Source organism: Antechinus flavipes, chromosome 4, assembly GCF_016432865.1.
Source record: "Antechinus flavipes isolate AdamAnt ecotype Samford, QLD, Australia chromosome 4, AdamAnt_v2, whole genome shotgun sequence".
NCBI lineage: Eukaryota > Metazoa > Chordata > Mammalia > Dasyuromorphia > Dasyuridae > Antechinus > Antechinus flavipes.
Genome location: NC_067401.1, coordinates 77,296,728 through 77,324,566, shown reverse-complemented (window position 1 = coordinate 77,324,566; position 27,839 = coordinate 77,296,728). Strand labels below are relative to the sequence as shown.

Genomic DNA, 27,839 nt, shown 5'->3' with positions numbered 1-27,839 from the left:
TTTGGAATCAATCATATTCCATGTCTCACTGTCATATAGGAACACAAGTAGAATGTTAATATGAAAAAAGGCAGGCTGTTGTTTCCAAGGGAAACTTGTAGTCATTAACAAAAGATGAATCCTAAAGTAAGTCCACTGGACTTGACAATTAAGAAATTATTGGAAAGAGCAGTGGAGCCATCATATTTGGATCCTGACATCATAGATGTCCTTATAGGAGTAGTAAAATGGCCTCAAAGAATACAAAGTCTGTAAAAGCAACCACATTGACCAAATGTTTACAGAAGTTCTGTATTAGAAATGCCACAATTGTGAGTTATGTTGAGGGATGGAGACACAAAATATATCAAATCAGTGAGAAAGATTTCAGACTTTCTTAATACCCAAAATAACAACAAGAAAGCAAACAAGAAAACATTATCTACGGGACTATAGATTGTCTCTCCCATATACAAAGATACAAAATCTTTAGGAGAGTCATCTATATAGAAATCAAGAGCAACCTCATTAAGGCTATCAGTAAGGAACAAAGAAGCTTTCAAAAGCAATATTCAAGAGATGACTATATTTTTACCATTTTGCACTTGACTGAAAGATGGAAAGAATATAAGCTGTCACTACTTGTTGTTTGTTGTTTATTAGAAAGCATTTGATGCAAAGAGAAAAAGAAGGAAGCAAGCAAGCAAGGAAGGAAGGAAGGAAGGAAAGAAGAAAGGAAGGAAAAGGAGGGAGAAAGAGAGGGAGGAAATCTTATCTCATTTAATGCTCATAACACTCTTAGGATATGAGTGCTAGTAATATCCCTATTTTTTACTGTTGAGGAAATTGGGGCAGACAGAAGTTAAGTGATTTGCCAAGGATTTCAGAGCTAGGTTCAGTCATCCTGATCTATGTCTAACACTGGCCCCAGATGGCTCTGGAAGGGAAAGTAAGGCAGGTGACCATGACCAGCCTTCCTTCATTTACATCCAGTTGTATGTTGTAACTTCACCTCTTTGATGTCATGGGCCTCTTCAAAAATAAAAAACAAACCATCACAACAGCTAGGAAGTAGAACAAAGTGCTTTCTTAAAAGCTCTTTTCTGACAAAGCTTCTCTTGATCATACCTTACAGAATCATAGATTTAGAGCTAGAAGAAACATTAGAGGTCATCTAAGGTCCTCATTTAACCAATGAGGAAACTGAGGTGCAGAGAGATTAAGTTCCTTGCCCAGGATCACACAGGTAGAATGAAGTTTTAAACTCAAATCTCATGATTTCAAATTCAGCACTCCTGATTCAGCACTCTTCTCACTGAACCACAATATTTCCCTTTAATAATATTCAAGATGACTTGAAAAATATAAAACTGAAAAAATCCTGTTTAGGAAAATGCTCTGATCTTAAATATTCAGCAAAGCATAACACATAGAGGTATAAAAACATAGACATCTTGCCATTATAGTGGAAAATTCTGATTGTAGAGTCTACGTTAAAGGTTCTTCACTCATTGTGACATTCTCCAAATGCTCCTATTTGTGAATAAAATTGCATCAAACCCCAGAACAGTGCAGTGCAGTGCCTCCTGAAAGATAGCTACAAACCACTCCAAAAGAGTTTGGCCCGACTATTCACATGGGAAAAATCAAGTGGATAAAGAATGTTTATTGCCATTGCCTAGATATGATACACATTAGTATGTAGATCATTGAGCTGGACCCAGAAGGAGCATGGAATAGATTACTTTTGGAAAATTATTAAACTCCTTTCATGATATATTAAAGAATTGGATAAATGCAAAAGTAGTATAAGAAATATGAGGGCTGCTAAAAATCATTTATGTCTAGTTATCTGGTGGGGGAAAGGGTGCAGGGAGGGTTGGATTGAATATAGATGCCAAGTAAGTTGGAGATTGATTATGAATGGCCTTGACCACCACTCGAGAGTTTAAAAATATTTTAATTGAATTGAAGAGTTTAATTGCCTTAAAACACCCAACCATCAATTAAATTGGAGGGGGGGCAGGAATGAAGAAACTATCCCAAAACCAGATTCAACAAACATCATTTGAATTAAAATAATAGGACTATTCACAGTGAGACAGTGAGCTCTCTTGACTGCTGGTATTCATACCTAAAAATTTCCCTTTGTCATTACCTACCTTTTCTTCTCTCCCTGCAACCTTAAAATGTGTTAGCCTTTCCTCTTGCCAAAGCTAATTTAATTACAGGATTTATTGATAGCATACAAATGACTGGTAGAACACTCACTCTTATAAGAAGAAATACGCATCTGCCTCCCTGCCAACCTGGGTGCTAGATTTTGTCTGGTTTGAAAAAATTAAGCCACAAACCTAGGAAATTGGCTCTTTCCATGTAGTAGACCAATTCCAGATGGTCTGTGGTTGGGACCTATGAGATTTTGTACCGAGGAAATGAGATAGTTTGCCCAATCTAGGGTAAACAAACCCCAGTACCTTTGAATAAACCAATTATGAGTAGGTCAGATAAGGTTCAACACAGAGGGGTTATTAGAATTCCTTTGGTATGAAGGGGTTCCACTCATGGATATTCATCAGTTATTATAGCTGTCTCTATTCCCAGATCTCCCTTCTCCTTTGAGAAAAGGAGCATAATCTATCTAACCAGCTGCATCAATCTCCCTCTGCTGGCTCCTTTCCTTTTGCCTATAAACATTCTCAACACTCACCCAAACTAGGGAAAAGCAAAGAAAGAAAAGAGAAAAAGAAAGCAAGAAGAAAAGAAAAATTTCCCTTGATCATGCCATTCCTTCAAGTTATTGTCTTCCCCTTACTTAAATTAGAAGATGTAATTAGTGTGTTAACCATTCATTACCTCTCAAGCCCAGGCAATGTGGTCACTTTTTCTTAGTCCTCATCTTTTCTATAGGATGATATCATACTCCTCCTGCTGTGTGTGCTTTCTTCCCTCAATTTTGTGATGCTGTTTCTATCGGCTTTTCTCCTTCTTTGACTAGCCACCCCTCTATGTCTCCTGCTGCTCATTTACCTCACTTTACCAACTAAATGAGAGTGCTTGAATTTTCTCTTGTTCTCTCCTTCATTTCTCTCTTTCTTTTCTTCTTTCATTCTCTCATTCTTTCTCTCACTTTTTCTCTCATTCTCTCTCATTCATTTTCTTTCTCTCATTCTCTCTCATTCTTTGTTTCTTTGTTTCTGTCTGTCTCTTTCCCATTCTCTCTCCCCCCTCTATTTCTCTCTCTCTTTTCCTCCCTTCCTCCTGTCCCCTTCAGTGAACTCATTCATTCCTGTGACTTCAATAATCATATTTAAGCATAACTCCCTAATCTAGATACTAAACATAAATTTCTCTTCAGAGCTCTTTTCAAACATTTCTGAATACGTGCTTGATTATTTCTACCTAGATGTCCCTCCAGAAGCTAAAACTAAAAGCAGCAAATAGAGGGAGACCTGACTTCAAATCCAGACTCAGATACTGGTTGTGTGACCTTGGGGCTTTTCATTTAACCTTCCATTCAGTTTCCTCACCTGTAAAATGGACATAATAATAGCATCTACCTTTCATGGTTGTTTCAAGGACCAAATGAGATAATATTTGTAAAGTGTTTAGCACAGTAACTAACAATAATAAAAAAAGTGCTCCTTCTAACCTTCTTATATAAGAGAACTCCCAGTCACCTAGACTAAAGACCTGAGAATTATCACTGATTTTAGCTTCTCCTGAACCCCCAACTGCCTCCAGCTGTGGTTGGTTTTAATATGTTGTTAATTCTCTTTCCAGAGTTTTTCTTTGTCCTCCTCTCCATGGTTCAGTGGTTGCCTATTGTCTCTAAGATCAAATATAAACTCCTCCATTTGACATTTCAAGCCCTTTACAACCTGACTCCTAATTACCTTTTGAGATTCATTATATATTATTCCCCTTTATACCTTCTACTGTCTGGTAACAAAGAGAAGTTTGTGCTTTTCCTTATGCAAGCCATTCTATCTCCTATCTCAGTATTTCTGCATGGACTAATCGGTATACATAGTTTTCATTCCCTCTTTACCTCCATCTTCTATAATTCCTCAAATACTTCAAATCTTCTTTTTATGTATCTGCCACTGAAATCTCTAAACCAGAAACAATGCGCTGGAGAACTAAACCATTCAAGAACTAAACCAGGGGCCCACTTGGTCCTGAGTACAAATTCATCTGGCCCACTATTGGGCCAGATCAAGTTGAACCATCTGGTCCTAGCAGATTTTACATTCTATTACTGCCATCTTTTTACTTGTATGCTTTGCCACTGCTAGCATGTATCTCTCTCCTCTTTCCACCTCTTTTTCTCAAAATTGCAATGAAACTCTGAGTGCCATTGCTACTAGAAATGACATATCAACTCTCTTTAGATTTCCTTGTGTAACTTCCCAAATCCAAATATTTCTTCCTGGTCAACATCCTCCTATATAAAATATTTCTTCCTGTCAGAATATAAGCTCCTTGAGGGCAAGGCCTGAGTAACTTTTATATTTTTATTCCTGATACTTACTACAGTGTTTGGCACATATTGCTGAATAAATGCTTTTTTCTTTTATTCAAAGTTTAGCTCAAGCCCTACCTTTTACATGAGTACTTTCCTGAATCCCTAAATGATATAAAAATACATTACATGTATTTTTTGTCTACTCATATTTGTATATTATTTCCCTTCCACAGAATATAAGCAGCCTGGTGGCAGGGATTGTTCCATTTTTTTTTTTTTTTGATTGCTTCATTTTTTCCTCCCTGAATTCCCAGTACCTGGTAGGTAGTAAATAATTAATCAATGCTTGTTGATTACCTTGCATATTATATAGGATTAGGAAATGTCATTGAATTGAATGAACATTGAATTGAAATGTGCCCAGGGAACCTAATGAGAACAGCTTACAAGAAACAAAATGAACTTTTGGGTTAGGAAGTGACAATTCAGTAGAAGGATGGGGAATACTCTGATCTTTCTAAGCTTTATAGGACATTAGCCAGTCATTTATATGCAAAAATCATGCTAATGATGTGTGTGACTGAAAAGGCTAGGTGTTACATACATTTCTTCTTCTGCATACACGAAAAGCTTGCCCTTTGGTCTGTGGTTGGGGCCATTATTTGTGGAACCTATTATTATTGCTGTCACAGGCTTTTCATCCTTAGACTGATGTGTTAGCACAAATCGAGCTTCCGCTCTCTTCTAGCTTCCCTCCCCCTCTCCCCTTCCCCTTTTCCTTCCAGCCAGCCTTGAATCTTGCCCATAAAGTTTCTTTCTCTGCTATCACTGCCTGCTGTTTCCCAGCATTTTCTAGCTATGCTCTATTTATCTCTTGAGCAGAGAAATCAAGTAGGGGTCACCTCAACTTGCCATTTACTTCCTATTGTCCAACCTATATACATGCCCCATTCTGTGGCAAAAGACATCCAGCTTCAGTGTTTCAAAGCTGATTAGCCATTTGTTTATATGATGGGACTCAACAAATTGCAAAAGCCAAGTTGTCATGGCACCTAGATGCGTTATCATAACACTTAGCAATTGTGACCAAGTTCTTGATTGGTCGATGTGAATGCTGCTGCAACCAAGGCTAGACCTCCTTGGAAGCCCACTTGGGGAACTGCTATGTAGACAAGCCCAGGCTTTGCTCTGGCTTTTTGGTTTTTTTTTTTTGGGGGGGTTGAGTTATTGTTGTTGTTTTACATCTCAAGCTCCTAAGCAAGAAAAGACTGAAACAGGGGAACTCAGATTCTTTCTCGATAAACGTCTGGTGCAGCTTCTGTCTTCACCTTCCCAATTTCCCTCTCTTTTTGAGGAGGAATGGAAGGGGACAGGGGAGAAGAGGGAGAAAGAGAGAAGGAGAGAGGGAGAGAGAGAAAGCAATGGAGATGGGAGAGGGATGGAGAGAGAGACAGAGATAGAAACAGAGACAGAGACAGAGACAGAGTCAGAAAAAGAGATAGACAAAGACCAAGAGACAGAGAGAAATGGATAACAATTTTATAATAACAACCACTATATGATCGGTGTAGAAATACTCTGGAAAAGGAATTCTCCCTATCAGTGCAGATTAACAATCACTCTGCAATTTTTTTTTTAGAACATCAGGGGTTTTAATCATTTTTTATGTCTTGGACCCCATTGGTACTCTTGGAAAGTCTATGGATCCCTTCTTGGAATCATGTTTTTAACTAAATAAAATAAAATACATGTTTACAAAGAAAACAAATTATAATTTTTAATAATTAAAAAAATGTTCTCAGCCCCCATGTTAAGACATTCTTAGATCTAGAAAATTGTTTAGAGGCACTAATAGGTTAAATAGCTTGTCCAGGTAGTCAGTAAGTGGGGATCAGCTCATTTTAATGCAGCCAATCTAATAAAGTCTGATTCCTAAATTTGGAGTAACATTTACTAAGTCCTATTTTAGAGTATCCTTTCTTCTTTTTTGGTCTTCTTGCTGTTGCATGTTGGATAAATATAGGTCAATAGAGGGCAGCATCAGCTCACTCCATTAGCAGTGGATGCACATTCACCCAAGTTTCCAAAGTTGGAAACACTTTGAGGGAGCAGATGATAATCATGGTTTGAATGAATGAAACTGGATACTTTGTGAGCATCTTTCTTTGCTAAAATTTACCAAACCTAATAAAAATGATAATAACTGATATTTGGTCTTCCTAGAATCGACAGGATGGACTTCTTAGCCTCACTTCCCACGCTCTTCAACCTAATTCTAATTCAATGTAGTTTTTGAATCCTTTTCCTTCCACTGTGTCCTGATACAAAGTAATGTTTTGTATGAGGCAAGCTAATCCAGCCTATATAAACTCCTTTGAGCTTTCCTCTTTTTTTTTTTTTTTCTTTCACATATGCTTATTCGCCATACCTGGAATGTCCTCAACTCTTTTACACACAAGAAAATCCTACCTATTTTTCACTGATTAGTTACATTTCTATTTCCTCTAGGAATATTGAATTGATGTTTCCCTTTTCTGAATGGTCAATGTTTATCTGTACCATTTGTTTAGGATTTAGATTTAGATTTAATTCAATGATATTTATTAAGGACCTATTATGAGCCAGATGCACTTGGGATCAGATTTAAAAAAAAAGAAGAAAGCAAAGAAGGAAGGAAGGAAGGAAAGAAAGAAACAAGGAAGGGAGGGAGGGAGTGAAGGAGAGAAGGAGGAAGGAAGGGGAGAAGGAATAAAGAAGGAAGGAAGGAAGGAGGAAGGTAGGAAGAGAAGAAATGAAGGGAGGAAAAGAAGGAAGGGATGGAAGAAGGAAGAGAGGGAGGGAGGGAGGGAGGAAAGGAAAGAGGAAGAAAGTAAAGAAGGGAGGAAAAAATAAGAGAGGAAGGAAAGAAAAGAAAGAAAAAAAGGAAGGAAAGAAGAGAAGAAAGGAATTTTAAGAAGGAAGCATGGGGACTTATTTAAAATGTCAGTGATATGGAGTTGGAAAGCTAAATAGCTAGCTCTTGAGGGAAAACTATTAGGAGATCTTTTAAGGTTCTCTAAGAGAATAAGATTCATTTTAGATAACTACTAAGAATTGCATTTACAAAGAAATATTTTTAAATACGCCAATAGATCTCCCCTCCTGGGGTATATCCCTAACTTCAAGTTGCAGGTTGTGCCCATATGGAATGACAGCTACCACAGGTTTAGAGTTCTCAGTAGATCCACACTCCTAAAATTTTAGCTCATGGACCTCCTCCAGTGTGCTTAATTTTAGCAGTCAGCCAAGATACACAATCATCTCAAAGCAAAAGCATTTCCTCTGATGCCACTGTAGAAGCTCAGGCTTCAGAAATATTTCCCTCATAAATCTGGGTCATGCTTTCACCCCACTACATACAGCAATAGTAAAAGAGTAAGTGCAGAGATAGAAGACATAGGTAGTGAAATGTGTTATTGTTCAGTCATTTTAGTCTCTTTGGGAGCACATTTGGGGTTTTCTTGGCAAAGATACAGGAGAGGTTTGCCATTTCCTTCTCCAGCTCATTAAGGGGGCTATGTGAATGTTTCAGAGAAGGAGACAGATGGGTAGAGTATGAAATTAATTATTCAGTCATTTCCAAAGCTTCCTGACCCTATGTGGCATTTTCTTGGTGAAGATATTGGAATACTTTTACCATTTCCTTCTCTAGCTGATTTTGCAGATAAGGAAACTGAGGCAAGAAGGGTTAAGTGACTTGTCCAGGACCATTCAACTAGTAAGTATCTAAGGGAGATTTGAACTCAAGAAGACAAGTCTTCCTGACTTCAGGTCTTGACACTCTGCACTATGGTGCCCTCTAACCATCCAATGAAGTATACACATTAGGCAAATCAACATAGATCTTTAACTTTCTATGCTTTCCCTTTTCAGAGAAACTTCATGCTGTTCTGTCTTCCACACACCCCCTGCCAGCTCCTCTCCTGGGCAGGTCACTCGGGTGGACTTCCAGCACCTGCTGTTCTCTGGAGCCTGGCTTCTAACTAACTGGACTCTTCTGAGTCTGTTGCTTTTTTCTGTACAGCAAATTATCCTTCTTACTGAAGTTGTCTCCACTGACCCTTTATTCTGTAGGTTGTTAGGCTGAAATCTAGTGCTCTTTGCATTATACCTTATTATGTTCTTTCCAACCTTATTATGTTTTTCCATACAGCTATCAGATAGAGGAAGACAACATACATACATGTGCAAACAAATTATATACAGGATAACTAGGATACAATTGAGAGAGATTGAGAAAGAGATGGAATTTTAGTTGGGACTTTAAAAAGGCCAGGGAAGCTAGGAGGTAGAGATGAGGAAGATCATGTCACACATGGGGGAGAGGCAGAGAAAATGCCCAAAGCCAAGAGAAAGATTGTCTTGTTCATGGAATAGCTGGAAGGTCAGTGCCATTAAAGTGAACCATGAATGGGGAATAAGATATAAGAAGAAAGGAAAGATAGGAAGGAGTTATATTATGAAGGCTTTTGAATATCAAACAGAGCATTTTGTGTTTGCTCCTGGAGGCAAGAGGGAACTACTATAGTTCATTAAGTAAGATATCAAAAATCACTTTTGTGACTGGATGGAGGGTGGATTGGAAAAAGACTTGAGGTAGATTGACCCACTAGTAGTTGCAATAGCCCAAGCATGAGAATGATGAGGGTCTGTACTGGAAGGATGCTGAGGTAAGAGGAGAAAATGGGACATATTGGGGAGATGTTACAAAGATGAAATCTACAGGCCTTGACAATAACTTGATATGGGGGGAAGGATATGAGATAGTGAAGAATTCAAGATCATTCTTGAGCAGTGAGCTAGAGGGACTGGAAGATGATGCTGACCTCTATGGCAATGAGTTTGGCTCTGGACATGTTCAGTTAAGCAACATTCTTTTCTAGATAAATCATTCATCATTTTCTATAACAAGTACCTTAGAATGATTATCAGAGATTGAATGGATCAAATTCAGTTAGTATTAAAAAAAAAAACCAGCATTGTCTCATTTACTATCTTGCTTTAGTATTACCCTGTTTTATACAGGGAGATAACCCATTTACAATGCAGTGAGATCTCCCTTGCTGCCCTCTAGCTCTCATCAAAGGCATATATCCCTGTCGTTTCTTTTCACTGTCTTCACATTTTAATCATTCAATATTCCTATTTTTAGGTGAATCTCAAGTAAAATTATTCTTTGACCACCATTTTTAATGAACCAAATTTGTATTCCAACTAGAATTTTCATACTTCAGTTCCAACTGCTTATCAGGTCAGAAGGCAACTATTAATAAACATCATCTGTTTAGCTACAAGGTCTGACCATTGGCACCCTGGGCTCTGCCCAGAAGTCCATTATTATTATTATTTGCTGAAGAGCAAACAATAAATTAGCAGAGTACAAGCCCCGATCCAGCCTGAGGGATTCATAGGATGAATGAACATAGGACATAGAGAACAAGGTTAAGAGGGGGGAGAGAGGCAGGGAGAGAGAGAGATAGACAGATAGACAGGAGAGACAGAGACAGAAAAAGAGAGAAAGAGACAGAAACAGAGACACACACACACAGAAAGAAAGAGAAAGAGAGAGAGAGAAAAAAAAAAAGAGAGAGAGAGAGAGAGAGAGAGAGAGAGAGAGAGAGAGAGAGAGATGACAGGGCATGTTCAATTAATCAACATCCTTTTATATATAATTCATTCATTCATACAAGTCCCTTAGAATAATTATCAGGGACTAAAGAAAAGTTAGAATCTAGTTTGTCAGGAGTTTAAAAAATAGCATTGTTTTTGTAACAGCAAGGTTGAGAGAGAGAGAGAGAGAGAGACAGAGAGTAGCACATCCCATAACTCATCCCAGAGCCCTTCAGGCAGCAACTCTGTATCCCACCAATTAAGCCAAGAAAGGGAACCCTTTCAATTAATGGCCAGGATTAAAGTTAAATGAATTCCAACCTAGATGACAGAGATAGTGACCCTTTTCCCTCTAATCTCATTAACTTAATTAACAGTAGCTGGCAGAGTATTGAGGTCTGCATCGATTGCACTTTTGTCCTATTTTTTTTTTCCATCTAATGCCCTAGATAGGAGTTAACCTTGCTAATAAGTAACAGAAATCTAGCAACACACTGAATTTTTTTTTTTTTTTTTTTTTTAGCAATCCTCCTTTCTCTAGGCAGTACATATTTATATCAGTAAATCTTTCTATACCTGCAAGAATTATTATACAGGTAACAATCAAATGATCACACTGTTAACTTTATTTATTTGTATGTACTCATTTATGATGTCTCTTTCAGTAGAATGTAAGCACCAGGAGGGCAGGGATTGTTTAATTTTTGTCTTTATGTTCTCAGCACATAATTTAGTGCCCTCCTTGCCTCATGTTTCTTGTCTTTCTAGTCTGTCTTCCACTCAACTGTAAGACTGCTCCTCCTAAATCAGAGGTCTGACCATGTCACTATTTAGTCCCCAGTAGTCTTCCATCACCAAAATTCTCTATTTGGCATTCAAAATTTTTCATAATATGACTCCTCCTGCCTTTCCATTCCTCTCCAACCTTATGCTGCTCCTATGTACCTCCCACATGCAGGGATCCATTCCATCTCCCACCTCTGGGCATTTTCACTAGCAGTCTCTCAGGACTGGAATTGTCTCCCTCCTCATCTCTGCCTCCTAGCTTCCCCAACTTCCTTCAAGTCCCAGCTAAAATTCAACCTTCTACAAGAAACCTTTCCTGGTCCCTCTTAATGCTTGTGCCATCTTTTTTGTTGATTGTCTCTGATTTACTTTGTATACATCTCATTTGTATGTGATTGCTTTCACCTATTATATCTTATACATATACACATACATAGATAATTACAATCATATACATATATACACAAATATATTCATATCCAAGTTGTGTCCCCCATTATACTAGAATCTCCTTAGGAACAGAGACCATTTTTGGTTCTATCTTTTTCCTTTGCTTTGCATCTCCAGCATTTAGGTATATAACATATCCCCAGTATTTGGCACGTAGTAAGCACTTAAATGCTTATTGACTGACTAATATCATTTGCACTAAAATTTAGTGAAAATTCATCTTTTTCACTAACATATTTCTCATATGACTAGGAATCAAAAAAGCTTTGGGAGGCAACTGTTGTCTTGCATAGATTTCATGATGAGTCAGACTGGAGAAACATCATTTCATGCATTTATTTCTTAAGAATATTAGTTTGTAATATATCTTTTGAAGAAAGCTTATGCTCAAATAATGTCATTTTAAAATCAATTAGTCTCTCTTACTTTGTTTTTTAATATTTTTCAATTATTTAAAACATGTAAAAAGGAAAAAAAATTATGTGCATAGCAGGGCATGAGGATTTAAAATGTAAAAAATAAATTTCTGTTTCAAGAAAGCACATATAATAAATACTATGCATCATATTCAAAACTGTCCATCCTTTCTTCACTTTCTTGTAGGTTTTCTTTTGTTTTCTACTGTGTATTTTTAAATTTTATTCTTTTCCCCCTTTCTTCCTTCTACTTCCCCAAAGTACAGTTAAACCTTCTAGTTATTATAAGTAATCTAAAACAATACTGATTAATGTGGCTGACATATGGTACAGTTTCCCTATTTTTCTCTTTAGTTTGAATCTATTTTTGTGAACTCATTTGATTCTTCATTTTTCCCCTGTTCATTAAGACAATAGAATTTGATTCTTCATTTTTTCCTACTTGTTAAACAGAAATTCAAACAGCAAACTTCAGAACTTCAAACAGAAAAAAATTTAAAATAAATCATAGTTCCTGCCCTCAAGAAACTTACAGATTTAAAAGCAGAATAAGAACTATTTACAAATAAATATAATAGATGAAAAGTAGAATGTGAATTGGAGGAAAAAAAGGGCCAAAGCAAAGTGCTTCAAAACATGGGGAAGGAAAGCTTAGTCCCAGAAGGCAATAGGTCCACTATACTATTATCTTTGGAATGTGTTCAATTCTTCTTACTCCTCAGTAAGAGCTTTGGCAAAAACAAGAATAAATCCAGAAGAGGAGTATCAGGAAAGCAAGGGCCTGGATTTGAAGGGTTGTGTGTAGAAGAGGGATCAGGGGCAGTTAAGTGTCACAATTGTTAGAGTAATGGGCATGGAGTCAGGAAAACTTCAATTCAAACTTGACGTCGGGGACTTTCTAACTGAGTAATCTTGGGAAAGTCATGTAATCTCTATCTCCCTTACTTTTCTCAACTCTAAAACAGAGATAATAACAGCACCTATTTCTCATGTAGATGTCATGCTGTACCTAGAGTTGGGAAGACTCCTCTTCCTGAGTTCAAATCCAAACTTAGCTATTTATTAATTGTGTGACTCTGGGCAAATCCCTTTGCTTTGGTTTCCTCATCTGTAAAATGAGTTGGAGAAGAAAATGGAAACCTCTGCAGTATCTCTGCCAAGAAAAACCCCAAACTGGGTCATGAAGAATCGAACACAATTGAAAATCCACTTAAGAACATCTTTCAGGGTTGTTGTAAGGATCTAATAAGGTAATAATTGCAGCCATACTTAGCACAGTCCTGGCATATAGTAAAAGCTTAATAAATACGTATCCCCTTCTTTTCCCCTCTGAAAGAAAGAACTAAAAGCAATGAGGTTAAGATTCAGAGAAGCAGATTTCAATTCGTTGTAAGGAAAACATAATTCAGGTAATTGTTGTTCAGTTGTGTCCACTCTTTGTGACCCTATTTGGGGTTATCTTGGCAGAGATACTGGAGAGGTTTGTCATTTTTTTCCAGCTCATTTTATAGATGAGAAAATGGAGGCAAATATAGCTAAATGACTCGCCCAGAATCACACAACTAGCGAGTGTCTGAAGCCAGAGGAGTCTTCTTCTTCAAGCCAGATATTCTACCTCCTGTACCACCTAGCTGCCATCATTACAACTATCCAAAAGCATAATAGGTTCCCTTCAGTGATCATCCTTTTTTCTCATCATCACTGAAGGGTTTCAGGCAAATTGAAAAATCACTGATTAGAGGTACTGTAAAAAAGGGATTATAGACCAGGCAGATTCAGACTAGAGACTAGTCTAGACAGAGAATACAAACTATAGGTCAATGAGCTTGATTTTGATTCTGTGGAAATTTCTAGAAAGGATCATGAAAAAGAAGGTAGGTGAGTGAGGATCTAGAAAGGGAAGCAGTGATAACAAAGAGCCAGAATGGCTGTCTCAAGATGCCAGATTAGCCACATTTTTTGATGAGATCACAAAGCTAATAAATGAGGCAGATGCTTTCCATCTGCTTTCCCTAGATTTAGCAGAGCTTTGGAATAGATGATAACCTGATAGACTCAAAGCTGGTTGTATGGCAATAGTTTGATGTCAGTGTGTCAGATGGTCTCTGGGGGAATTTCTGGGAATATGTATTTGGATCTGTAATGCTTCACATTTTCTTCAATTACTTGGACAAAAGCATAGATAATTAGTTCATTAAATTTTATAGCTGACACAGAACGAGAAGAATGACTGAATACTGAGTGACAAAATAAGAATCACAAAGGATCCTGACTGGATAGAGCATTGGGCCTTATTTAAGTAAGATGAAATTTCACAAGGATAAATTTGGGGTTGTGATGGAGCCAGCTCATGAAAGCTTAAAAAAGTCAATTGTTAAATTTTCAATGTGAGCATTTACATCTCAGAAATCAGCAAACTACAATTCAGGGTTTGATTTGTTGCTTTATTAATTGTCTAGATTTAAGAGATGGAGAAAATGTGAATAATGCAGATTAAATTGCAAAGGTTTTTTTTTTAATAGTTGATTGTTAAACCTGAACTCCTGAGCAAATATAAAATCTTCCATTTAAGTACCAAAAAAAAAAAAAAAAAGCTTCACAATTATAAGGTGTGGGGAGACAGGAAAAGATAGAAATAGTTCTAAAAAGGATCTGAGAATTTAGTGGATCATATTTGTAAAGCCCTTAGTTCAGTGCTTGGCACATAGTTACGTACTACATAAATGCTTACTTCCCTTCCCTTCCCTTCCCTGTAAGCTCCGTCTGAATTACTCATGTGCTGTGACAGCCAAAAAAAGCTAATTCAATCTCAAACTGCACTGGAAGAGGCAGAGCTTCCAGGAATAGGAAGGTGATGGTCCCACTGTGCTCTGCCCTTGTCAGACCTCATGTAAAGTATTTAGTTTGGTTCTGAACACCATGATTTGATAAGCTGGAGAGTATTCAAAGGAGGTAACCAGAATGACAAGTCTATGACAGAGCAAAATTGCTTGAAAGAATTGGGCATGTTTAACCTGGAAAAAAGGAGACTCTTTGGGGACATGATATCTGTCTTCAAGTAGTTGAAGGGCTGTTATATAAAGCAGAGAGTGGTTTTGCTCTATTTGGCCCCAGAAAGTAGAACCAGAAGAAATGGGTAATTTCAATGAAATAGCAAGACTTTAGACAGCCAGGTGGTACAGTAGATAGAGCACTGGACCTGGAGTCAAGAGAATATGAGTTCAAATGTCACCTCACACACTTCCTGACTATATGACTCTGAACAAACCACTTAACCTATTTGCCTCAGGTTCCTTGTCTGTAAAATGAGCTGGAGAAGAAAATGGCAAACCTCTTCAGTATCTTTGTCAAGAAAGCCTAAATGGGTTTGTATTGTATAGACCAAATTTGAATTTGTATACATGTACTTTACAGTACAAATCTGACCTAGACACTTTCTGCATAACCCTAGAAGTCACAAAACTTTTGCCTGACTTAGTTGATCCTGTTGTAAAAGGGATATAATAATAGCACCTATCTTTCAGGATCAAATGAAATAATATTTGTAAAGAGATTAACTTTGTTTATTGCTTCTTCCCTTTCTTTCATGGATTCCTCTAAAGGCATCTTTATACTGTTTCTTTTTGTCTAGTTCAAATTCATAATATATTCCAGCCTGCTAATGCCTATCACGTGTCTCTCCATTGCCTTTTGGGTAATCCTTAAAATTCAATTCTTCAGATATTAATTGTCTGTGGTTCATAGACATATAACATCACTAGAAGCAAAATGAGAGTTCAAAAAATGAGACTTTATTTTAGGGAAAAATTTGGAGTTGTTAAAAGGATTGTATGATTTCTCAGAGGCAATCTAGTCTGCTTTTGTTTTCGATTCTGGACCTAGTTCATTGTCCATTTGTTCTGTCTGTACAAGATTCACATACCAATAGACATCTATTTAAGAACTCTAAGAAGACAGGCAATAATATTGCTCATAGCTGCAATTATCCATACACAAAAATACAGGGTTTGGACAATAAACAAAATGAACTAGGGATCTCAATTACAGAAGATAAGTTCAATCTTTAAAGCATTACTAAGATTTGGCAGGATGTGACTCACAATTAGACTATGGCAAAGGAAGGTTATATCTTAATAGAAAGGGAAACAGATAAAACAGAGAATGGTGTGCTGCCAAGGAGATATCCTCCTATGAGGAAATCCACAAAGCAGAGGATGAAAACATAATATAAAATATTAAGGATAAGGATCAATGGCAGGAAAAAACAGAATCAATATTGTAGATATTTCCAGTCAAGTGAAACAGATTGCAAAGTTGCTTCTAGAAATTGGCACAAAGATAGGTTATGGCTGGGATGGGGAGGTTGGGGGGGGTTGGATGTCAGGTAGAGGTCCAGAGATTAAAAGTAGACCAGTTATTAATTTTTCTACTTGCTTTACTGTTACGTTTGTCATAGAAGTTGGAAATTGAAGCAAACTCTCAGTACACCTTGCTATTCTGAACTTGATGCTGACCAATATGGAAGACATGATTAGTATAATAACAATGGCAGAGATGCCCATTAATTGGGGAAGGGCTGAACAAGTTGTGGTATATTATTGTGATGAAATACTACTGTGCTATAAGAAATTATGAGTTCAATGATCTCAGGAAAACATGGAAAGACTTGCATGAAAATAGTGAAGAGAAGAACCAAGAGAACATATATATAGTAACAACAATGTTGTTTTAAGGTTGACTGAGTACATGTCAAATGTGGAAATACATTTAGAAGAAATGCACTTGTTTAATCTATATTGGATTACTTGCTATCTAAGGGAGGGGGAGAGGGGAAGAAAGGAGGAAAATTTGGAACACAAAGTTTTGTAAAAGTGAATGGTGAAAACTATCTTTGCATGTGTTTTGAAAAATAAAATACTATTATTATTATTTAAAAAGAATGACTGAGCAAATGAGTCATTTAGATTATTGTAAATACTCAAATGAATTATAAAGAACATATAAGGAAAGATACTACCTGCATCCAGACAAAGAATTGATAATTATATATATATATAAAATTACATATTATATATACATATATCTATTTATGTCTAATAATCATCATGTCCAGGTAGGAGGTGAGAAGGAAGAAAAAAGAAATTTACATGATAACTTTTATATATGTAAAAGGAATAGCAATATGTACAAAATAAATGTTCAGTTTCATGTGCTATCATCTTTTTATTGCACTATGTTTTAGAAATGCTTCCTATATTTAATAAATTAAAAATAAAATAATTTTTTCTCAATGACAGCAATTTGAGGAGGAAGTAATTATAATATTGCAAGGTTTGTCATAGATAAGAAAGGAAAATGCTAGCAAAATGACTTGCATCCTCAAGGGGATCAGAGAAAGAATAGGTAGCATCCTGTATCCTAAGAGTATATTTAAAAAGTTGATTTGTAAAGGATAGGAAACTGGGGGGTGGGGAGGAGAAGAGGGAGAGAACATGTAAATAAAAAGTCATATAATTCCAAAGAGGAAGAAAAGAAAAAGCTGTCTAAAGAAACTGTAGATACATAGAAAATTAATCACTTAACTTGGATGTCAAAAATGAATGTGTATAAAGAAAAGTGACTGAGGATGAATATAAAAATATGCCCAAATCTGGAAGGAATATGGTTAGGAAAACTAAAGCCTCATGAAAGGAGGCTTACATCAAAAAGGGCCTTTATAAAAAAACTTAAATCAAGTCCTTAAGGGAATTTAAAGAAGGGAAAGGATTATCTGAATGTGGATGAAGCTATGATAAAATGCGATATTTGTTTTGCATCTATTTTCTCTACCAAAAAAAAAAAGAATCTTCAGAGTGGGATGGATAACTGGAAATTGAAACCCATGATAAGCTGAATAATGGTAAGAGAGTGCTTAACTTTTCTCAATGAATTTAAGCCTCAGGACCAGATGAACAACATCGTAGAATCCTAAAAGAAATACCATGCATAACTGGGGAGTTCAGTGATCTCTAAAATGACAAATGTTGTACTGACAGGAAGATTAGAGACTGTAAACTATAAACCAATGAATTTAACAGAGTCCTGGCAAAATTCTAGAATGTATTATTAAAGGAATGGTTTATGAGTATTTAAAAGGAAAAGCTACGATTACTAAGAGCCAGTATGGGTTCCTTGAGAACAAATCATACCAGATTAACCTCATTTACTTTGGAGATATAGTATTTTGACTGACAGATAATGGGAGTGTCTTAGACATAGAGTTCAGCAAAGCATTTTAACCAAATCTTTCATGCTACTTTTTTTGGGGGAAAGACAGTAATATAGGATAGCTAAGTGGTATAGTGAATAAAATGCCAGGCATGAAGTCAGGGAGACTCACTTTTCTGAATTCAAATCTAGCCACAGATAACTTACTAGTTGTGTAACTCTGGACAAGCTACTTAATCCTGTTTGCCTCAGTTTCCTCATTTATAAAATGATCTAGAGAAGGAAATGGCAAACATTCCAGTATTTCTGCCCAGAAAACCCCAAATGGGATCATAAGGACTTGGACCTGATTGAAATAATTGAACAAGAAGAAGGTAAATTGAAATGGGTCAATCACCAAACCCAAAGAATAACATGAATAGATTGTTGTCTTGGAGGAAGGTCTCTAGCAAAGTTCCACAAGGTCTATCATGTTATCAATTTTTCTTGGCCTTCTGGTTTGTTTGTTTGTTGTTGTAATTGTTTTTAATGTGATTCAACTCAATCAACAAACATTTAGTAATTATCTACTATGTGCCAGGTTCTGTACTACATGCTGGAAATACAAAGTACTATAAAAACACAGTCTTTATCCCAAAGAAGTCCACATTCTAATAGGAGAAGCAACACTTAAATAACTACTCCAGTCATCTTGATCTATATCTGGCCATTGGACCCAGATGGCTCTGGAGGGGAAAGTGAAGCAGGTGATCTTGCACATCCCTCCCTTACAATTCACATGTACATCATGGCATCACCTCCCTGATGTCCTGGTCCTTTTGAGAACGAAGGAGAAGCAACAACAACCAACCTGTGCACAGAGTAACTGGAATTAACTCTAAAGGAAAGGTACTTCGAGCAAGGTCACCAACAGATGAATTCTGCAAAAGGTAGGATCTGAGCTGAGTGTTGAAGAAAGTCAAGGTGAGAAAAGGAAGTGAGAAGGGAGAGAATTCCAGGAATGGGAGAAAGGCACAGAACCCAAGTTGGAGCGTCGTGTTCAAAGAATTGCAAGTAGACTAGTGTCATTGGTTCATAGAGTGCCTAGAGGAGATTAAACTGTAAAATATCTAGAAAGATGGAGAGAAGCCAAACTGAAGTTATAAAGATCATATTTATCATATTTACAGAAGCTACAAAACTAGGAAAGATAGCTAACCTTAGGCGGTAAATCAGAAAAATACTCCTCCAGTTCTAATAGGTTTAAATTTAATAAGGGTAAGTGTGAAGCCCTTAGCTTGAGTTTTTTTTAATCAAATTACTAAGTATAAGATCTAGACATGACTGAATCATAAGGATCATAAATAACAGCATTTGACAAAAAAGAAATGAAGTTGCAAGTTCAATGTGATTCAATAATGGGACAGGCAGACAAAAAAATGGAATGGGATTGTGGGCATCATGAAGAGAGGCATAGTATCCAGAGCACAGAAGGTAACCTTCCCAATGGACTTTGCCCTGGTTGGACTTTAACTTGAATATTATTTTCAGATCTAAGGAAGGACACTGATGGGTTAGATCGTAATTGGCATGGCAAAGGGCTTGGAGATAATTCCCTAGGAGGATGGATTGAAGGAACTGGGAATGTTTAATATGGTACAAAGATTTATGTGTGAATAGACCTCACACTAACTAGAGCTTAGTCACTCTCCACATGCTTGTGTATCCCTTGGCAGTCCCATGTGAAGGCTAGCCCTGCAGGTTCTGTCAGAAGCCCACATTACCTTTGCCTTCTGATTTTCCCTACTTCTTTAAGACCCTGCTTCTTACTCCACCTTCTCTAGGAGACCTTTTCAGGTTTCCTATGCTAGGAAAAAGTACCTTCTCTCCAAGATCACCTCCCATCTAGTCTGTATATATCTTAGCAGCACATAGATATTTTATATGTCATATCTCCTAAATAAGTCCCTTTATTTAGAAATTTATCCCTGAAGTTCTTGTCCTTGCGACAAGAACTGTTTTTGCTTTTCTTTGTGTCTCCAGCACAGTGCCTGGCACACAGTAAGTGCTAAATAAATGCCTGTTGCCTGATTTCATGGATAGGGCACCAGAAGCAGCACCCATTCTGTTTTAGTTCGAGAGGCACCTATCTTTAAATGCTACCCTAAATAATCCTTTTTCCTATATTTCTTAAAACAAAGTGCATCCAAGTAGTCAGCTCCAAATTTCTGAGAATACATATTCAGAAATGCCCACAGTACTGTGGACATGATTATCCAGCCTTTGCTTGAAGACTTCTAGTTGGGGTTTGGGGTGGCAATGGGGGACACCAATCTCAAAGGCAGCTCAGTTTATATTCTGGCATGAATCTGTGCCTGGCATGCCCTCAGCCTTCCCAGGGATCCACTCCCAAACACAATCCTGCTCATTCACAACCCACTGTGTTCTCTCACACTTTCTTAAACCTTTAGTCTTAATAACAATGGATCCCTCAAACCACAACATGAACATTCAGGCTACAGTCCATTCTCCACACATTCCATTCTTGACACTCTCTCCTCCTACTCCACTGATTGCCATTGTCCGGAGAATCTCCTAATTGCCCCTTTATAGGGAAGAAGAAAGAAGAGTATTCAATAACCATGAACAGCTGCAAACCCTCCTGGACTTCAGCAGACAGCTGTTCTCCCTCTCTTTCCCCTTCGGAGTGTATCATTAGGGGGAATATGATACCTATCTTCAAGTATTTAAAGGGGATGGGGATTCAGAAGACAGATTACACTTACTCTGTTTGACTCTAAAAGCTTAACAATAGGTGGAAGATTCAGAGACACAGATTTTAGCCTTATGTAAGGAAATTTCCTAATAAATAAGGCTATTCAAAATATAAACTGAGCTGCCTTTGGGCATTGCCACCCCAAACCCCAACTGGAAGTCTTCAAGCAAAGGCTGGATAATAATTCCTGGAGATGTTGAAGCAGGGATTTCTCTTCAGGGATGCTATGTTGGCTTCTGAGGTTAACCAGTTCTGAGATCCTGTGATTCTGGTCACAGGCCAAAGAGAACAGAGCAGTAGCCCAGATTTAAGCAAATGAAATTTAATAGGAATAAAGGGAAAGGGAAGGGAACAAGTATTTATTAAACACCTACTATGTACTAGCCACTACACTAATTACTTTACAAATATTATCTCATTTGTTCCTCACAACCCTGTGAGATAAGTGTATATCACTATTCTTATTTTATAGTTGAGGAAAATGTGGCAAACAGAGATTTAGTGACCTACGAGGGTCACATAGAGCTAGTATGTAAGACTCAATTTGCCTTCAGGTTTTCCCGATTCCAGTCCCTATGCTCTATCTACTGCATTACCTATCCTCCCTACATCAAATTTACACAAAATCAACAACAACTTCAGAGACTCAGCAAAAGGGAAGGATAGCGCTAGATAATAGTGTAAAGAAAATTTGGTTGGGATTGGGGGGACACATGATTGATGGTCTGGGAACTCTGTGTGAATCCATGGTTTGATATGTCAAATGACTGATGTAATCTCAGGCTGCATTATTAGTGTCCATCACAAGGGAAGTTCTAGGTTTATTGTGTTTGGTAACTGTGATCCCCATAGACTGGAGGCTTCTCCCTTAGGGTTTGTTGTTAGCCTTAAGAGGAGACTCAAGGGGACCCTAACATTGGCTCAAATTCACACTGATTGTAAGTGCTTGGAGTCTACTAGAGATTCTAAGAGGTGAGGATGGTAGTACTTAGGAGAAATGAGGAATCAATTGTGCTCAGACTAAGATGAAATAATAATGGAAAGGCAGATGAATGAATGAATGGAAAAGCATTTAATAAATATTTATTCTATCTAGGGCAAGTAGTTGGTGCAATGGATAGAGTGCCAGTCCATAGTCAAAAAGACTTGAATTCAAATCCAGTCTCAGATACTTATTAACGATGTGATCCTTAAAAATCACCTATCCCTCTTTGCCTCAGTTTATTCAATCTGTAAAGTGAGGTGTAGATGGAAATGGCAGGCCAAACCAGTATCTTTGCCAAGAAATTACCCCCCCCAAAGATCCCAGAGAATTAAACACAATTGAAATGATTGGACAAAAACAACAGCAATGGACAATAACCAGTTATTTTACTCTATTCTACCTGGTCACCCAAGTAATCTCTTACAATTCTTTTGATCTAGGAGGAATTTATCTGCAGGATGATATACCAAAGTAGAACATGAGGTTCTAATCCTGGCTGTTCTATTGCTTCTCTATAAAATCCTTAGCAAGATATTTACTTCTCGAGGGGAGGGGGAATGCTGCCTCAGTCTGGTGTGGAAACCGCGCGGAGTATACGCGAGAGGGAGAGCGGCAGCAGTAGCAGCAGTAGCGGCAGCAGCTGCTGCTTAGAGGGCATCCTTCTTTCCTGCCTCCGCGAGGCCATGGCCAAAGTTTCGGTTCTGAACGTATCGGTGCTGGAGAACCCGAGCCCTTTCCACAGCCCCTTTCAGTTCGAGATAAGCTTCGAGTGCAGCGAGGCCTTGGCAGACGACCTAGAATGGAAAATCATTTATGTGGGTTCAGCAGAGAGTGAGGAGTTTGACCAGATACTAGACTCAGTTCTGGTAGGGCCAGTCCCAGCAGGGTGACACATGTTTGTCTTTCAGGCAGATGCCCCTAATGCCTCCCTAATCCCAGAAAGTGATGCAGTGGGTGTAACTGTGGTCCTTATAACCTGTACCTACCATGGACAAGAGTTCATCAGAGTTGGCTACTATGTCAATAATGAATATACAAACCCTGAACTTCGGGAGAACCCACCTCTGAAACCAGACTTCTCTCAGCTTCAGCGAAACATCTTGGCTTCTAATCCAGAGTAACTCGATTCCACATCAACTGGGACAGTACCACAGACAAATTGGAGGACATTGAAAACCAAGACCCTGTATTCAATAACCATGAACAGCTGCAAACCCTCCTGGACTTCAGCAGACAGCTGTTCTCCCTCTCTTTCCCCTTCGGAGTGTATCATTAGGGGGAATATGATACCTATCTTCAAGTATTTGAAGGGGATGGGGATTCAGAAGACAGATTACACTTACTCTGTTTGACTCTAAAAGCTTAACAATAGGTGGAAGATTCAGAGACACAGATTTTAGCCTTATGTAAGGAAATTTCCTAATAAATAAGGCTATTCAAAATATAAACTGAGCTACCTTTGGGCATTGCCACCCCAAACCCCAACTGGAAGTCTTCAAGCAAAGGCTGGATAATAATTCCTGGAGATGTTGAAGCAGGGATTTCTCTTCAGGGATGCTATGTTGGCTTCTGAGGTTAACCAGTTCTGAGATCCTGTGATTCTGGTCACAGGCCAAAGAGAACAGAGCAGTAGCCCAGATTTAAGCAAATGAAATTTAATAGGAATAAAGGGAAGGGAAGGGAACAAGTATTTATTAAACACCTACTATGTACTAGCCACTACACTAATTACTTTACAAATATTATCTCATTTGTTCCTCACAACCCTGTGAGATAAGTGTATATCACTATTCTTATTTTATAGTTGAGGAAAATGTGGCAAACAGAGATTTAGTGACCTACGAGGGTCACATAGAGCTAGTATGTAAGACTCAATTTGCCTTCAGGTTTTCCCGATTCCAGTCCCTATGCTCTATCTACTGCATTACCTATCCTCCCTACATCAAATTTACACAAAATCAACAACAACTTCAGAGACTCAGCAAAAGGGAAGGATAGCGCTAGATAATAGTGTAAAGAAAATTTGGTTGGGATTGGGGGGACACATGATTGATGGTCTGGGAACTCTGTGTGAATCCATGGTTTGATATGTCAAATGACTGATGTAATCTCAGGCTGCATTATTAGTGTCCATCACAAGGGAAGTTCTAGGTTTATTGTGTTTGGTAACTGTGATCCCCATAGACTGGAGGCTTCTCCCTTAGGGTTTGTTGTTAGCCTTAAGAGGAGACTCAAGGGGACCCTAACATTGGCTCAAATTCACACTGATTGTAAGTGCTTGGAGTCTACTAGAGATTCTAAGAGGTGAGGATGGTAGTACTTAGGAGAAATGAGGAATCAATTGTGCTCAGACTAAGATGAAATAATAATGGAAAGGCAGATGAATGAATGAATGGAAAAGCATTTAATAAATATTTATTCTATCTAGGGCAAGTAGTTGGTGCAATGGATAGAGTGCCAGTCCATAGTCAAAAAGACTTGAATTCAAATCCAGTCTCAGATACTTATTAACGATGTGATCCTTAAAAATCACCTATCCCTCTTTGCCTCAGTTTATTCAATCTGTAAAGTGAGGTGTAGATGGAAATGGCAGGCCAAACCAGTATCTTTGCCAAGAAATTACCCCCCCCCCAAAGATCCCAGAGAATTAAACACAATTGAAATGATTGGGCAAAAACAACAGCAATGGACAATAACCAGTTATTTTACTCTATTCTACCCGGTCACCCAAGTAATCTCTTACAATTCTTTTGATCTAGGAGGAATTTATCTGCAGGATGATATACCAAAGTAGAACATGAGGTTCTAATCCTGGCTGTTCTATTGCTTCTCTATAAAATCCTTAGCAAGATATTTACTTCTCCAGGATCTGAACTGTCTATTCAGCAAAATGAGATCCATGAACTACATTAACTCCAAAATCTCTTTCCATTCCTGATTTAGGAATTCTAGGCTATACCATCACCATCAACAAGTATTAATTAAATGCCTAATATATGCCAGACACCATGCTAATCAGTAGATATATCAAGAAAGGCAAAAATACAATTCTTGCCTTTAAGCTCATCTCCTAATGGGGGAAACATAGCATTTAAACAATTATGTATATACAAGATATATGCAGATTAAATTGAAAGGCTATTTAGTAGCTAACAGCAACATAAAAACCACAATTTTAATGTGTTCTCTTATGATAATAATCCTTACAAAGAGTTTCTGAGACGTTCAAATTCAATTCTGCTGAATTTTTGAGCACAAAGGGAGATATTAGCTGTTAAAAGACATGAAACATATTTTCTGTAGCATATTAGCTGTTATTATATCACTGATATTGACAAATGACTCACCATGTTGGCTCCTCATTTCTTTTTTAAAAGAAAATAAAGGGAAATTGGACTAGAGCTATTTATGGTCCTTAACCATGGGTCCATGATCTTGCTTTTTATTCTTATTTTTTGATAACTATATTTCAATTTAATGATAACTATATTTCAATTCAATTTCAACAATTCCTCTGTTATCTTGTGTTTTTATTTTCTGCATTTAAAATATTCTGAAAAGGAGGTCCAAGGGTTCACCAGACACACAAAAAAGTTAACTCCTGGATTAAACAATTTTTAAAGTGCCTTACTTAAAAAATAAAGCAGAATAGCTTCCTTGGAAGATAAGGGGTTGCACATCATTGGAAGTCTATAAACAAAGCTAAATGATTCCTTAATTGGCATGTTATAAAAAAAATTTGGGTTTTTTTCCTCAAAATTAAGGTGGACTCAATCCACTTAATTGGTGAGGAAGCCCTTTCTAATTCTAAAATTCTCTGACTTTCTAGCCCAGAGCTTCTTAAACTTTTCCCACTTATGACCTTTTTTCACCCAAGAAATTTTTATGTGACCTGGGTTTATAGATATATAAAATAGGTATGCAAAATTTTTTTATTGACAATAAATCACAGTTTTGCTACCTCTACATTCAAGAAATGTCTTGAATCACAATGAAGAAGTTGGGCTCTAAGTCAATTCCAGACATTAGGGACAGCCTGTGGGAAAATGTGGAGGGCTGAGTTATGGCCAATACTAATAAGACATTTCAGCTGTAACATAGAAAAAGGAAAGAGGAATAATGTGAGCAAAACTGGAAAGGTAAGTGGCAGCCATATTGGAGAGTTCAGGAATTTTTCTTTTATAGATAGAGGAATTTATATTTTGTGCTGTAGGCAAAAGAGAACCAATAAAAGATTTCTGAGCCAATAATAACTTGATCTGACTTATGCATTAGCAGGTTTAATTGCAGAGCTAAATGGACAATGGATTAACAAAAGGGAGTGACCAGAAAAAGGGAGAGCAGGTGCCCAGGTGAGAAGTAATAAGTGCTTACCTTAAAATGTTTTGTAAACAATAAAGAATTCTACAATTTGAGGCATAATATTGTTTAGTCCCCAGAGTTTAGAAAATAAATAGCACTTGCTAGGAACATGTAGTTAATCACCTTACAGTATTTCTTTCTCTTTGTTCCACTCTTTCTCTAGGAGGCATAGCTAAGAAATAAAGATAATAACTCTTGAGTGGAGTTTATCAATTGATATTTAATGCTTTGGGGCATACAGATGTCTGGGAAAGATTAGTACCTCTGGTGTGAGGGCTGTGGAATCCTTTCAGGGCAATTTCTCATCCTTGGTGTCCAACTGATTCACCTAGTTATTACCTGTGGCTCCAAGAAGCTGGAACATGCACAATGACCACAAAAGCAAACACTTTAAGTAAACAAGCTAAACGAGGTTGAAAGCCACCATCTCAAACAAATGGGTGAGTGGTTCTACTCCAACCATGTGAAGACTTATCCCAGTAACTAGGCAGGTAAGAACAATCTATCAGTGGCTGTGAAGGTGGGTGAAGCTGGTGCTGGGGAATGCTTAGAACTTGGTTAGACATCCAAGGCACCAAGGTCATTCATTGCATCCTAAACTTTTGTCACTTGTCTGAACTCCAATGATGCTGGAAGAGAGAGTGAGGGCAATGACTTCATAAAATTCTGCCTCACTTAAATCCAATTTATGTACAACAAAATTCCTCATCCATACCATTTTACCACTTTCACCTTCCTCGAGGATCTCTGGAGCCAGGCAAATGAGGAATCAGCAGGTGAAAACAGACTAAGAATTGTAGACACAACTTTGCACACAGGCAAACAAGATCATAATGATGCCATGTTATGATCATCAGTGCTTGTGCTCCTACCATGATGAACCTTGATGAGATCAAAGAAAAATTCTATGAAGATCTAGAAACCTTCATCTTCAATGTCTTTTCACTGACTGACGTAGCCCTGGGATTCAGCAGTCCCTTGGGTATCTAAACACCTTCCTTGCTCCATTCCTTCTTCCCTTTCTTCTTTCCTCCTTTTTTTCCTTCCTCCATTCTTTCCTTCCTTCCTTCCTGGCCATTGGGGTTGAGTGACATGCCCAAGGTCACACCATTAGTAAAAGTTAAGTGTCCAAGTCATATTTAAACTTATAAAGTCATATTTAAACCTACTGACTCCAGGGCCAGTGCTCTATTCACTATGCTATCCAGTTGCCCCTCATCACCTTTTGTAAGGTCTGTACTTCTTACCTGGTGTGAGGAAGAGGCTAGAAAAGGTGTCCTAAAAATTGCCTTTTTAACCCAATCCTGGTCTGCTTAGTACAGTAGACAGGGGATTCCACCTTACAGTTGAAATGAAAAAAAAAAAAAACAAAATTTTTTGTGAAGATGATTCCACTCACTATCAGTACACAGCATGGGTACACATTTATGGATAACACAAAATTCAGTCGACCTGAAAGACGAACAGCTTTTGTTGTGAGAGAACTCAGCAGGTATCATATCCAAATATTAGCTGAGTGAAACAAGGCTGCCAAATAAAGGCGAGCTTATTGAAGTCAGAGTTGGAAACATTTTTCTAGAGTGGCCACAGTGAAAAGGAGTATTATGAAGCTGGCATAGGTTTTGCAATCAAAAATAATGTAATCAACAAGCTTATATGCTTATCAAAAGGAATTAATGACAGGCTCATGATAATACAATTGCCACTTGCAGGAAAGTGCCACGCTACCATCATCAGTGCTTGTGTTTCCATCATGACGAACCTTGAGGAGATCAAAGAAAA

The 27,839-nt window shown here is 37.6% G+C and overlaps 1 protein-coding gene and 1 pseudogene across 2 annotated transcripts in view; both read left to right on the top strand.

The window, feature by feature from the left end:
- Positions 1-27,839, top strand: part of TLR5 (toll like receptor 5) — a 67,952-nt gene that overhangs the window by 17,431 nt on the left and 22,682 nt on the right. The gene's annotated exons all lie outside the window — the stretch shown is intronic.
- LOC127561271 (histone chaperone ASF1B-like) lies at positions 22,254-22,971 on the top strand (annotated as a pseudogene).